Source organism: Triticum dicoccoides, chromosome 4B, assembly GCF_002162155.2.
Source record: "Triticum dicoccoides isolate Atlit2015 ecotype Zavitan chromosome 4B, WEW_v2.0, whole genome shotgun sequence".
NCBI classification, from domain to species: Eukaryota; Viridiplantae; Streptophyta; class Magnoliopsida; order Poales; family Poaceae; genus Triticum; species Triticum dicoccoides.
In genome coordinates, this window is record NC_041387.1 from 319,291,646 (window position 1) to 319,305,213 (window position 13,568).

The following is a 13,568-nucleotide window of genomic DNA, read 5'->3' on the forward strand; positions in this document are numbered from 1 at the left end:
CGTGATGTTACAATAGGGGAATTGGTACCGGGAATTGTTTCTCACAACTACAAGTAAATGGTCTATGGAGGAGCTTGGTTAGGAAAGACACAAATAATTCAAGCAAATGTTAGTCGAGATGTTGATAAAGTTGAGAAGATTCACAAATGGCAAATAAGACAAATAGATCAACCTCCCAAGACAACACGAGGAACACACACACGGAAGATAAATGGGATCCGCACAACCAAGGAATGATCTCGAAGATATCGAAACACGGGAAAAGCTCTTGTCGTACGGATACTAGAGAGACGCTAGCTCGATTGCACTAATGGGCTAGATACGCTAGTGCACCAACCTAATAGAGAATCTACTCGTCTCACTATCCCAAGTATGCATATGTATATGGTGACCAAGATGATGCACAAATGCGAAGGCTCGATGCTATTGCTTATAAGCTCTTTGCTTCTCTTCTCTTTTGCTTAAAAGCTTTTTATATCCTCTCTTTTTTTCACTATGCCACGATGCTTGCTATGCGAGCCACACAACGAGATAACAAGTAGTAGATGCACGGGATGGATGGAACACTAAATGGTGCACTAAGATGTGGCCCGGCAATACTCAACAAGCTAGTCTCGATGGGTAAGCTACGCAAAATGGCTCAAAGCTATCAAGTTAATGGCAAGGGAGTACAAAGTGTCGTCGAGGTTACCGTCCTTGCTTACGGTCGAAAATGATCTTGTCGAAGTCAAAGTGTTGTCCGAGTCGATGATTGGTGGCGATGATGTTACCAAGTTGCGCCTAAGTAGCCGAAACACCTTAGGACACAAGACAAATCGCAACTGAACACTCAAGAAACACGTGGAATGGTGCGGAAGAACACGAGGTATGGTGGTGAAACAAAAATAAGAAAAACAAAAAATGGCCGAAAGTTTCTGGATGGCCCGTGCGCACGGGGTAAGTGAGGCCCGTGTGCACGGGGTCCCGTGTGCACAGGGTCCCGATGGCCCGTGTGCACGGGGTCTCCCGAGAGCGGATGAACTTCTATGATTTCGTGGAGATTGCGAGTTTTTGGCCAAATTCCAGTGGGGGATGGGTGGGGATGATGGTGGAGGGGTAGATCCACTTGTCAAACACCAAATTCGTGGATCAAATCAACGAAATCTCACAAGATCAACAAATTGCAAGAAAATGTTTTGGGGCTATTTTTGGTGGGGATTTTCGGATTAGGACGAAAAACAACAAAATCAAGCTAGAAAGTGGAAGGTAGGGACTCCAAGATGTGAATCAACGTGGCTCATGATACCATATGATGTAGGGTAGAACCCTAGGAACGATCTTTTCACACTTGGAGGGGGGAAATGGAGAGAAATCACAAGAACACAAAGGGACAATCACTCCAACAATTCCTGATTACACATCCACTAGAGTAACAACACAAGATCCACAAGTCCCAAACACAATCAAAGGAAAGATACAATGGCAAAGTTCATCCCAAATCCAAAGGAAGAGGGGTCTTGGTGGTAGTCTTCTCCCAATGGAGGTCTTGAAATCCTCAAGGATTCTTCCCTAATGGGGTCTTGATCCTCAAAGATGGAAGGTAATGGAGCAAAGCTCACCAAGATATCATCCAATACTTTGCTAACCCTAAACATGTCCCTAGGTACGAATTATATAGGCTTGGGGTCAAAGGAGACGAAGGGGAGTCGGAGATCCAATCTCAATCGGCCATCCTGGGAGGCCCGTGCGCATGGGGTAAGTTGGGCCCGTGCGCACGGGGGTCCCGTGGGCACGGTACAAGCCCGCGCGCACGGGGTGCTCCAGCGCCGGGTTCCTGTGTAGCCCGTGGGCACGGGGTCTCTAGGGCCCGTGCGCACGGGGTCACCTGGGACATGCTGTTTTGCGGCTGCTGCACTCCTTCTTGATCCTTATGGCCTTGGGGTGGTTCTCCTTCTCCTTGGGGATGCTCCTGAGCTCCTTGGTGATGTTCCACTTCATACCTAAGGATGCATAGCATATTTTGGTGAGGTAGTATACATGTTCCATTTGTGTCCATATGCAAGTCTAGTAGGAAGGAGTTCACCTCGGTTTCCAAAGCACGTGCTCTAGCTCTTGTCATGGGTCCTTGTGGGGGTGGATGTGTTGATGTAGAGTCCATGGGATGATGGAAGGATGCTCCGCATCAGCCAGGGTCGGGGTCGGGGGCGAGGCCCGGGTCGGGGGCGAGCGCCGGCGCCGGAGTCGGGGGCGAGCGCCGGGGCCGGGTCGGGTGCGGCGGTGCGACGGGGGAAGAGAGAGTGGGGATTTGGGGGGAAAAGGCGGGATGAAGCAGGGCGAGTGAGAATTTTGGGTTAAGTGGACATAGCAGTAGTGCATTTGGACAAAACGTGATGCTACTACCTTCAGTATCTATAGCGCTTTATACGGAATGCGCTACTACTAACTTCAGTAGTTGTAGCGGTTTAGACAAAACGCGCTGCTACTACCTTCGCTACTGTCAGTTTTCCTTTTTCTTTTCCTTTATTTTATCCCACTTTTATTTCCCGAGGGCAGTGAATGAAGGGAGGGCGATATATATTGCATCATTTGACGGTTAAATATGTATGCAAAATAGGAACATATATATTACATCATTGGACCCATTCATAATAATGGCTAAGTGTGTATACAAAATAGGAACATATATATATATATATATATATTACATCATTTGACCGATAACATACGGTTCCTCAGTGCTGATGTTTTCATTTTTGAGTCAGCTTCTTTCCCTTCTTGTTTGTCGAAGAATAATTGAGCCCCTCATTGTGACGTTGCCTTTTCCATGGAGTACGATTTTTCTTAGGTAATGTAGTATTGATTCTTCTTTTGACGTATACTTCATCATCTACTGATCATAGTCTTCCTCGTTGGTGACTCCATCCATTCCAATGATGTTCCTTTTGCCTCTCCTCACGACAACACGACTGGGATTGCGCGGGTCAGTTATGAAGAAGCATTGTGTCACATGCTTAGCATATACCCATGGCTCATTTTTTGCGATAGCGTTCACAGTAACGCTCTTGGCGTCGGGTATAGTCATGGTAGTGAAAATCCGGTTTTTTCTTTCGACATTCTTAGCCCATCTGACACGGAACATCGTCGTGTTGTGCAGTCCAGAGTAGTCAAGCTCCCAGATCTCCTCGACCCTTCCATAAAATCGTTCAGTTGCGCCGTTGTCGCTGCCGGTCATGCATTCCATTGTCACCCCTGAGTTGTGATCATCACTGTCCATATCTTTGGCCTCCGTGTAGAACGTGTATCCGTTGATATCATATGACTGATAGGTTACGAGGTTGGGTGAGGGGCCATGTGCTAAGGCATATATGAGCAATCCGTCCTTAGAGCCCTCCTCCGGGGGATTAGCAATAATATGCTCTTTGAACCAATGCAGGAAAGTGGAGTTGTGCTCTCTAGTAACTTCGGCGTCCATCCTACATACCCCCGGTCACGATACTTCTTTGCGATAATTTCTTTGTGCAGTGCCACGAAAGGATCTACCTCGTCTAGGTGTTGTAGCACTACCAAGTTTGCTCTGTCAAAGTCACTGCGTGGATCTGAGTATGCCACGTGCAGTTCCCTGCGACCGTTGCAGTGACCATCTCCTTTGAGCCTCCCATCGTGCTTGTTAATGGTCAAACCAACACTAACACCAGGCGGCTGGTCTACGCCATATAGAAAATTCTCACAGAAAGAGATGCATTCTTGTGCCAAATAGCCCTGGACGATGCTTCCATCCGGACGGGACATGTTATGAACGAATCCTTTGATGATCCCATTCATCCTCTCAAACGGCATCATGTTGTGCAGGAATGACGGCCCCAGGTCTATTATGGCATCCACAATATGGACACACAGATGCACCATCACGTCAAAGAACGCGGGCGGGAAGTACATCTCAAGCTCATTCAGTATCACAACGATCTCTTCCTGTAGCCTTTGGAGCTGCTTCACACTGATCGACTTTTGAGAGATGACGTCGAAAAAGTTGCAAAGACCAATAAGCGTGTCACGGACGTGCTTGTCCATTATCCCTCTAAGGGAAACAAGTAGTATCTGCATCATCATCACATGACAGTCATGAGAATTCATCCCGCTGAACCTTTTCTTGTCCGTGTCTAGATATCTGCTTATCTTGCCACAGTAACTGGAACTAACTTTGACTCCGGTAAGGCACTTAAAGAAGGCACTGATCTCAGCCTGACTTAAGGTGAAGCAAGAAGGGGGGCAATAATCCTCTTTCTTTATTTTCTTGCCCTTCTTCTCCCGTGCCTCTTTCTCCGTCTCTGTCTCGTCTGACATTTTACGGGGCGGCATGTGCAGATCTTCCCTGATTTTCAAATCTTGCAAGTATTTTCTTGCCTTTGGCCCATCCTTGGTCTTATCCGACATGTTCATCAGTGTTGCGAGCAAGCTCTCAAGGACATCCTTACAGATATGCATTTGATCAAGGCAATGAGGTGTATCGAGTTTGTGCCAGTACTAAAAGTCCCAGAACACAGACCTTGTCTTCCATACCTTCAGCAACGGCTCCGGCGCCTTTCTCATCGTCTTTCCTGGCGCGGGGCACTCCTTCCAGTTTTTCAATAGCTCATCGATTTCGGCACCGCTCCGCTTACGTGGAGGTCCTCGATGCTCAACGTGACCATTGAATAGATCTCCACGGTTTCTCCACGGGTCGTCCTGTCCAAGCCGTCTTCGATGCCCCATGTACACGATTTTCCCAGACCCGCCATCTTTCCTTGACGTTAGCTACTGAGACATCATATCATCCATGCACCGCGTGCATCCGCAATATCCATGGCACACCTGGCCTGCCACATATCCGTAACCGAGATAGTCCTGCACTGTCGTGATCAGCGCGGCTCTCATGTTGAAATACTCGCCTTTGCTGGCGTCCCATGTCTTGGCTGGTGTTTTCCATAACGTGTCTAACTGCTCTTGAAGTAGCCCCAGATACAAATTAATATTATTTCCTGGTTGTTTCGGCCCTTGAATAAGCATGATCATGTGAATATACTTCGATTTCATGCACAACCAGGGGGGAGGTTGTACATCCATACAAAAATGGGCCATGTGCTATGGTTGGTGTTCTGGTTGCCAAACAGATTCATGCCATCGGTACACGCGCCGAGCACGATGTTCCTTGCATCACATTCAAAATACCGATAGAAGCTGTTCAACGCTCTCCACTGGCTTCCATCCTTCACGTGTCTCACCTTGGGATCATCTCCATCGTCGGGATTCTTCCTCTCCGCGTGCCAGCGCATTAGCTTTGCTTCCTTGGGATCTAAAAAATACCTCTAGAGGCGGGGAGTGATCGGTAAGTACCATACAACTTTCTGGGGACATTTCTTCCAGGCCTTCTTGTATCGGGAAGCATTGCACACCGGACAGCTTGTTTTTTCCGCGTGCTCCTTCCGATAAATTATGCAATCGTTGATGCATGCATGGTATCTAACGTGTGGCAGATCAAGAGGGCACACGATCTTCTTGGCCTCATCAACACTAGTAGGACATAGATTACCCGCGAGAAGAACATCCTTTAGGTACTTGAGATGCTCATAGAGGCTAGTGTCGGTCCATTTGTTTTTATCCTTCGTCTTCAGGAGTTGGATCGTGAAACTCAAGCGGGTCACCTCAGGATTGCAACCATCATACAATGGAGTATTCGGGTCTACCACCAGTTGCTCCAGCTTAGCCTCCTCTCTAGAAGCAGCTCTGTTAGTACTCGTCTCCTTGCGAAGAAATGCTTTAACATGAGGGTCCCGCACGATTGAACTTAGTACCGACGAACTCTGCTGCGTGGAGTCCATGTCGTTCTCTCCGCCGCCATGTCTGGCTCCTCCTCCGCCATGTCCGGCCCCTTCTCCGCCGCCATGTCCGGCCTGTTCCCCGCCGCCATTATCGATCATCTCTTCGTCTTGCCCCGTGTCATCATTGCCTGCCTCGGCATGCTCAACATCGTCATCCTCATCTTCAGTTATCCACCGAGTATAGCCATCCATAAAACCAGTCATGAGCAGGTGCACTTCGACACGATCATCGTCATAGGGGTCGAGCCAAACTATTCCTTTGCATTTTCGACACGGACATAAAACCTCTGTCAGGTTATTCTCTTTCATGTCCTGCACCGCCTACCGCAACCACCTGTCCACCATCGTTCCCCTGACCATCATGAACGTCTACACTGTAATAATAAAACAAATTGATTATAAAAATGCGTGCATGCATCAAAGTCATACAAAAATTTGGTATGACCTTCCCTAAAAATAGGACATATATGGATCTAGAGTTTGCCGGGAATTCGTCGAAACAGAAATAAATCGACATTTCGGCAAAACATAGGCAACTCAAAAGCACAATTTGGTGTCAACTCATGCCACACACACAATTTCCACAAACATATCACACACACATAAACATATTTCCATTTTGCAAAAGCATGACATTTTCATCACCTCTATCTCGAGATCGAGCACGGTGATGGGATGATGATGTAGGGAGACCAAAAGTGCCCAAAGCTCTTCTTGACAAAGATAGATCTAGTTAGGGGGAAAATAGGTCACTTAACTAAATGCTACATCTACCTAGGTACCTAATTTGGGAGGAGACAAATTCAACTAGTGGAGGGGGAATGAAAAAGAGAAAGGAGATGCATTAATGGAGATGGTGTAGTTAGGTAGGAGTAATGAAGAGAGAGAAAGGTACGTAGAAGAGGGAGAGTAATGGGGGAGAAGTGTTGAGGAAGAAGAAGAGTGAGAGTGGGAGGATGTGGGAGGTAGGGGAAAGGGAAGAGAGGAGGGGGAGGGGAGGGCACAGGTGGGGAAAGGTGGTGGGTTGGTGCAGATTAGCAGTAGCGCGGGACGTAAAACATGCTGCTGATACAAAAGTAGCAGCAGCGCGTTTATGTCAGAAGCGCTACTGCTAACCGAGACAAAAAGTGTGTCACATTTGAAAATTAGCAGCAGTGATCTCAGAAAAAGCGCGCTACTACTAAATCCATACTAGTAGTGCCGCTCGCGGGACCGCGCTGCTACTAAATGGAGTTTTGGGGGCACTGTCGGTCGCTATTTTTAGCAGTGCGGGTAGCACAAAGCGCGCTACTGCTAAACGCTTGTCAGTAGCAAGTTTTAATCGCCCGCGCTACTGTTAATTAGCAGCAGCGCTCCTTTTTGAGCCGCGTTGCTGCTAAGATTTTGTGTATAGGCTTTTCCCTAGTAGTGGTATTGCATCTGTTTTTGCGTGTACTTGCTATAGTCCTTGGCACGGGAGGGGTGGGGGGTTGCCCCCCCCCACATTTTTTTTGTTTTGAGCGGCCTCTCTTTTTTTGTGTTGGGCCCGTGTGTTTCCTCTTATGTATTCTTTCTAATATACGGTATGCAGTGTTTTCTTACTTCTCTGTGTATTGCATTCATCAGATTAGCATACTACATGTGCCCACATTTTTGCAGTACATATGCAGGAGCATTTTTGATCTGAGTTTATCATGTTATGTGTACTGCATGTGATCACATTTTTCGCACTTATACATGCAGGTGCATTCTTTGCACTGCATGCATTCTATTTGTGCACTAAATACTTATCTAATTTTTCTTGTTTTTTCCCTCTTACATATTTATTTTCTAATATACGGTGCATTAATGTGTTAGTTCTGTGTGTACTGCATTCATCAGAGTGTTGTACTGCATGTGCCCACATTTTGCACTACATGCATCCTATTTGTGCACTGCATCTTCGTGCGTTTTGTGCACTACTCAAATCACGTACTTTATGTGCACTATAGTTTGTTCTAATATGTTTTGAACTCTAGTTTTGTAATTGAAGTAAAGTTCTTCATAATGTAAGCAAAGTTCATCATTACAGGCCATTCTGGATGACAAGCAAACTAAGTTCAGCGAAAGCAAATGATCACAAGCAAACTAACCATACATAAGCAAACAATAGAAAGTAAATTTGATGATAAATCTAAAACGACTCCAGTATTGTTGGATCTTGGCCAACACCATCTGCTTCTTCACCAGCCGTAGTCTCCCTAGCTCCTCCTGGCGCACTTCTTGGGGGGCTCATCCTTCTCGAGCTTTGCATGGCGAAGCCCATCCTGGGTGATGGTGATGTGATTCCATATCTCGAATGTTGTGTAGGCGTCCTTTGCAGCATACTCAATGTGCCTTGTGCATAGAGGCAGGTTGGCCCAGTGCCTGTGTTCTTCGTCGGTGATATTCTTCTTCATGTTGTTGTAGTAGTCGTCGATGAGCATGCCAGAGACATCTCCAAGGGTGTCCAACTCGTTTGGTGGCCTCGGGCACCCTCCACTCCTTCTGGATGTCGACTAAATTGGTGACCTCCAGATTGATACGCTCTAGCCTGGTTTTGTCACAGTCGATGGAGAAGCCAGCAAAGGTGTACCTGGGGACGACGAGGAAGTTCTCGAAGAAGGTGCACCTTTCAGTGGCGCTCAATTGGAAGAGGAGCACCGGCAGAGTCTTGTCGACGGAGAGTTGGACGAGGGCTGGTTTGCGTCGCTTCAGGCTCGTTAGTGTACTCGAGATCAATCCCGATGATCTTGTGGCGCTGGAGCCTGAGATGGCGCTCGTACTGCACGATGGAGGTCGCCATCTACTTCTTTTCGTTGGTGTGGATGACGTGCAACTTGGTGTTGTCGTGGGCCTCCACCTCCCTGTACTCGTCGAAGAATGCCATCGATGATGGTAGGGCTTGGTGTTTTCCATGGAGATCGATGTGATGGAGTGATTTGGTGGAAGCGCAATGGATGAGGAGGCCTTTGGCAGGGGTTTGAATTTAAGGGGGTAGCGGGGTTGGGATGGCTGCATCAGATGAACTGTATGATCTCGCTGATGATGCGGTTGTGCAGATCATGGGTTAGTGTTGCGTCTGTGATTGTGGGTTTGTGGCGGTGGAACTGCTTGGATTGGGTGGTTGTATGCGAACATGCATGTTTTTTTGACTTGGTTTTATTTTATTTTTTATCAATAAAATCTTTTAACAACCACTTTCTGTGCGAATGGGCTGTTGTCACATTTATATGTAATCGTTCGTGTTCCTCGAACTACATTGCTTATAATACCGGACTGCATCGTCTAAAGAAAAGAATTGCATTGCTTATTTATTCATGTATGTGTTTCGAAACTGTATTGCTTATGATACTGCACTGCTTCGTCTAACCAAATGCACTCCATTTGTTAGAGTTGCGTACTGCATATGTTTTTGCGTGTACTTGCTGCAGTCCTTGGCACGGGAGGGAGGGGGTTGGGGGGCCCCCACATTTTTTTATTTGTTGTGACACTTGTTTGAAGGTAGACTTTTTCGGACGCATTATCTTAACACGCGCGCTAGTTTTGAATTTAACTTTTTTACAAACTGCATGTTTTTATTTGTTTTATTGATTGAACTTCGTTGTTATTCAGAGCGAACTGCATCATGTATTAACTTCTTCGTTTCGATGTAGTCTGTCTTATTTGGCCAGGCTGTTTTGGGCCGGCCCATTTTATGTAACCCTTTCCCACGCAGGCCTCGTACATGGCCCTCCCAGGCTATCCCATTGCTCCTCTCATAGGAAGAGACCGAGAAGAAACCTCTCTCCCTCTCTTGCAGCGGTTTCGAAGCATCTCTCCCTCGAGCAAAACTGTCGCCGCGTGCAGCAACCACCATCGCTCGCGGAACCGCTATCCGCAAGAGGTCCTTAACCATGCATTCCACGTCACTGTCCGCTCTCCCAGCCCTTCGCGCTACGCTTACATAGTCCTTTCCTGTCCATTCCTGCCCCCGCACCCTGCCGCCGTTCATCCCCTTTTTTGTGGTATGTTCCCCTTCACCTCGGTCTTGATGGTCTCCTCGTCTAGATTTGTGATTATCCTAGTTGCTGCTGTGTTTTTTGCTTATGTATTTTTTCTGTAAGCAGGCGATTTTATCTCGATTTGAATTTGGTTCTCGTGTGTGCTGTGTAGGTAGAGCAAGGTTCATCTAGGGTTTCATCAGATCTCACTGTTTTTGTTGCTTATATTTGTCACTTTGTCCTTGTGCTGCAGGCAAACGCCATGTCTTCACCGACCAGAGTGGGAGGAGGAGTTCAGGGTATGTGCACTGCTTAGTTTGGCTTTGTTTATTTTGTTTGACTTTTTTCTAGTTTCCTAATTCATCCCGCATATTTGTTTATGATGTGTTAGTTGTCAGCGTTCCTTTGCATTATTTATCATGTGATGATGTCTTGTAATTTCCGTTTCTGGTTTTTATTGAAACCAGTAGGTGATTGCAGTGGTCATAATGATACCCCAATTGGCTCTCGTTGTCCTGGTGGTAAGGATCATGGTGGTGAGGCAGGACATCAAGTGAATTCGCCAATTGAATCTTCTCCCATAAGTGTGTCTCCTCCTTCTGATATGTTTTTGTTTGTTTTTTCTTACTTTTAATTTGCTATTTTTTTGTGTATTGTCGGTGTCAAAACTAGCGGATCTCGGGTAGGGGGTCCCGAACTATGTGTCTAAGGCTTATGGTAACAGGAGGCAGGGGACACGATGTTTACCCAGGTTCGTGCCCTCTCTATGGAGGTAATACCCTACTTCATGCTTGATTGATCTTGATGATATGAATATTACAAGAGTTGATCTACCACAAGATCGTAGAGGCTAAACCCTAGAAGCTAGCCTATGATTCTGATTATTGTCATCCTACGGACTAAACCCTCCGGTTTATATAGACACCGTAGGGGGCTAGGGTTACATCAGATCGGTTACATAGAAAGGAATCTACATATCCGAATCGCCAAGCTTGCCTTCCATGCAAAGGAGAGTCCCACCCGGACACGGGGCGAAGTCTTCTATCTTGTATCTTCATAGTCCAACTGTCCGGCATAAGCATATAGTCCGGCTGTCTGAGGACCCCTTAATCCAGGACTCCCTCAGTAGCCCCCGAACCAGGCTACAATGACGATGAGTCCGGCGTGCAGATTGTCTTCGGCATTGCAAGGCGAGTTCCTTCTCCGAATTCTCCAGAGTACCTGTTCTAATGAGCAGTGTCCGACTTCCCATTTAATCTTGCACTCATCAGCTTCTGTACGTTAATAGTGTCAGCCTTCACGTGTTGAGTGAATGCGAGAAGCCGGAGCATTTTTACCCTTGCCACCCTGACCATGTAAATAAATCATCTATTAAAGAGACGGGGATCCTCAGATCCAAATCACACCATCTTCCCCAAGCAAGGATCCATTAGAGCGCGCCCGAAAAAACCATCCCATCATGGCCGGCCATCGCAGCTCTTCCTCTCGCCCCTATAGTGCCATGACAGGTGATTGGGAGAGGTGTATCGTATCCCACATCCAATTGGTAAAGTTGTAGACCCAGGGGGTTCTTCCACCTCCATATCTTGTCCCCGTTCGAGCTAGATTAGCCACCTTTGATGGCGGGGAGCAAGCGGAGAGTTTTCCCAACCCATCCAGGGGGAGCGAGTGTGCCTTGTCCCTTAATTGCTGAGGGGCATTGGATTTCCAATCCACCCGTTCCTTCGCAGCCTCTTGGAGTACTATGGCCTCCAGCTGCACAATTTCACCCCTGCCTCCATCCTGCACATCGCAGGTTATGTCGCCCTTTGCGAGTTATTTCTGGGTTGCAAAGCTCATTTCGAGCTATGGAAGAGGTTGTTCTGCCTCGTCCCTCGCAATCAAGAGGGATCAATATTCCAAGTGGGCGGAGCCGAAATATGGCGCGTCTTCGGGACCGGATACCTGTCCGGCACTCCGAAGAAGACATCCGAATATTGGCTTTCCGAGTGGTTTTATATAGAGGACGTATCCCTTCCTGACCCCATCTGAATGGGTCTTCCTGAGTTCACAAATGCTCCGTTGAAGAAGCACCGTAGCTGGCGTCCCCGGAGCCCCAAGGAGGAAGATAGCACAGAGGTCCTTCAATTGATGGGCAGGATAAAAGTGCTTGCCAGATCCGGATTGACAATAATCGAGGTTATTTCAATATGCATAATGCGGGGCGGTGCAGCCACTCCAGTATCGAGGGTGTCCCATGTTGCACTTCAACGGAGAAGACGATGCCACCCACTCCGGTCGGAAAGGTCCGGACACCGCATCGCTCAGGCACAAATACTGTCTGATTTATAGAAAGGAGAAGAAGAGGAGTTCATCCGCATTAAGCCACGGGATGGATTTTCCATATACAATCCCCCTAGCTGGGTGAGTTGCTACCTCTTACTCAACTCTATTCATTCCCGCAGTCTTTCATCACAAATATTTACCTCGCTAGTCCATAACAGGAAATGCGGAAAGCTATGAGGGAGATCCACAGCCCGTCTCCACAGCCACAGGACCACAACCGGGCCCTTGACCCCGTACTCAAAGAGGATCAGGACATATTTGTGGAGCTTGGTGACAGGGTGTTTTACCAGGCAAGCTGTGACGGCACCTTGGTGGCCATCATCGCCGACTATCCCGGCCTCCTCCCAGCATCATGTGTAAGTAAACAGGAGACTTACCTTCTGAAAAGGATTCACTCTTTCCACCTTACCCACCGCACATATATTATGCTATAAAGGGAAGGCCATCGGCGCGCCACGCCGAACCGCGGTGACTCACCAACAAGGGGCGCCCAAGCCGGGTAGGCTTCTAAAAAGGAAAGCGAGCAGAGACATGGCCGAGCCGCCATCGAAGAGGTATGGTTTAAAACATGCTCCGTGATTGTCATCTTAAAGTATATCAATATCCGCTGTGTCTTGGCAGAAAGAACATCCGCGGGACTATATCCGGGGATCCTGCCCGTCACGGCTCTACCAGCCGGATTCCGACACCGGTCTCGAGGGTAGAGGCTAACGCGGGGACGACACCGGATGGTCCTCCTATAGAAGATTCGGATAGAATATCCGCTACAAATTCCGAGGTGCAGAGCGCTATGAATCATTGGCGTCGGCAGACCACACTCCGCGACCCTAGTTTTTTTGAAGAGGCTTTCAATGCCTTCAACTCGGGAGACGCGTACATCCGATCTGCTCAAGATGGGCTTGCTAGAGCCACAAACCAGTATTTAAAAGATATACGGGTAAGCAAAATCTGATAATTATGTATATTAGTAGCCCCTGAGACTTGAAATAGTTGGTAGAACTGATTTAAGGATCATTGTATAATCAGGTTCTTACAGAGAAGAATACCCTTTTGTCTCAAGAGATGGAGAAGTGTCAAGCCCAGCTAAGGGCCGCCACTGCCGAAATGGAGCAATCCAAGAAGGCCTCATCTGGTAATATTTCTCTTGATCGAGAAAAAACGTAATTACGTGTACCATTTGGTGTTCGACACATTGCAGATCTAACAATAGATTCCGAAGACAATCCAGGAGTGAATCCGGAGATCCTACAAGAGGATGAACAAAGAGCTCAACAACAACTAGATGCTGGCGAGCGTGTACTTACACGGGCCAGGCAGGACAAAAACGATCTCCAGGATGCCAATACCCGGCTGAGCATAGAATTGAAAGATGTTCGGTCCCAGCTAGCTGACTCCCTGAAGGAGAATAGATGGCTTCAACGCGGCATTT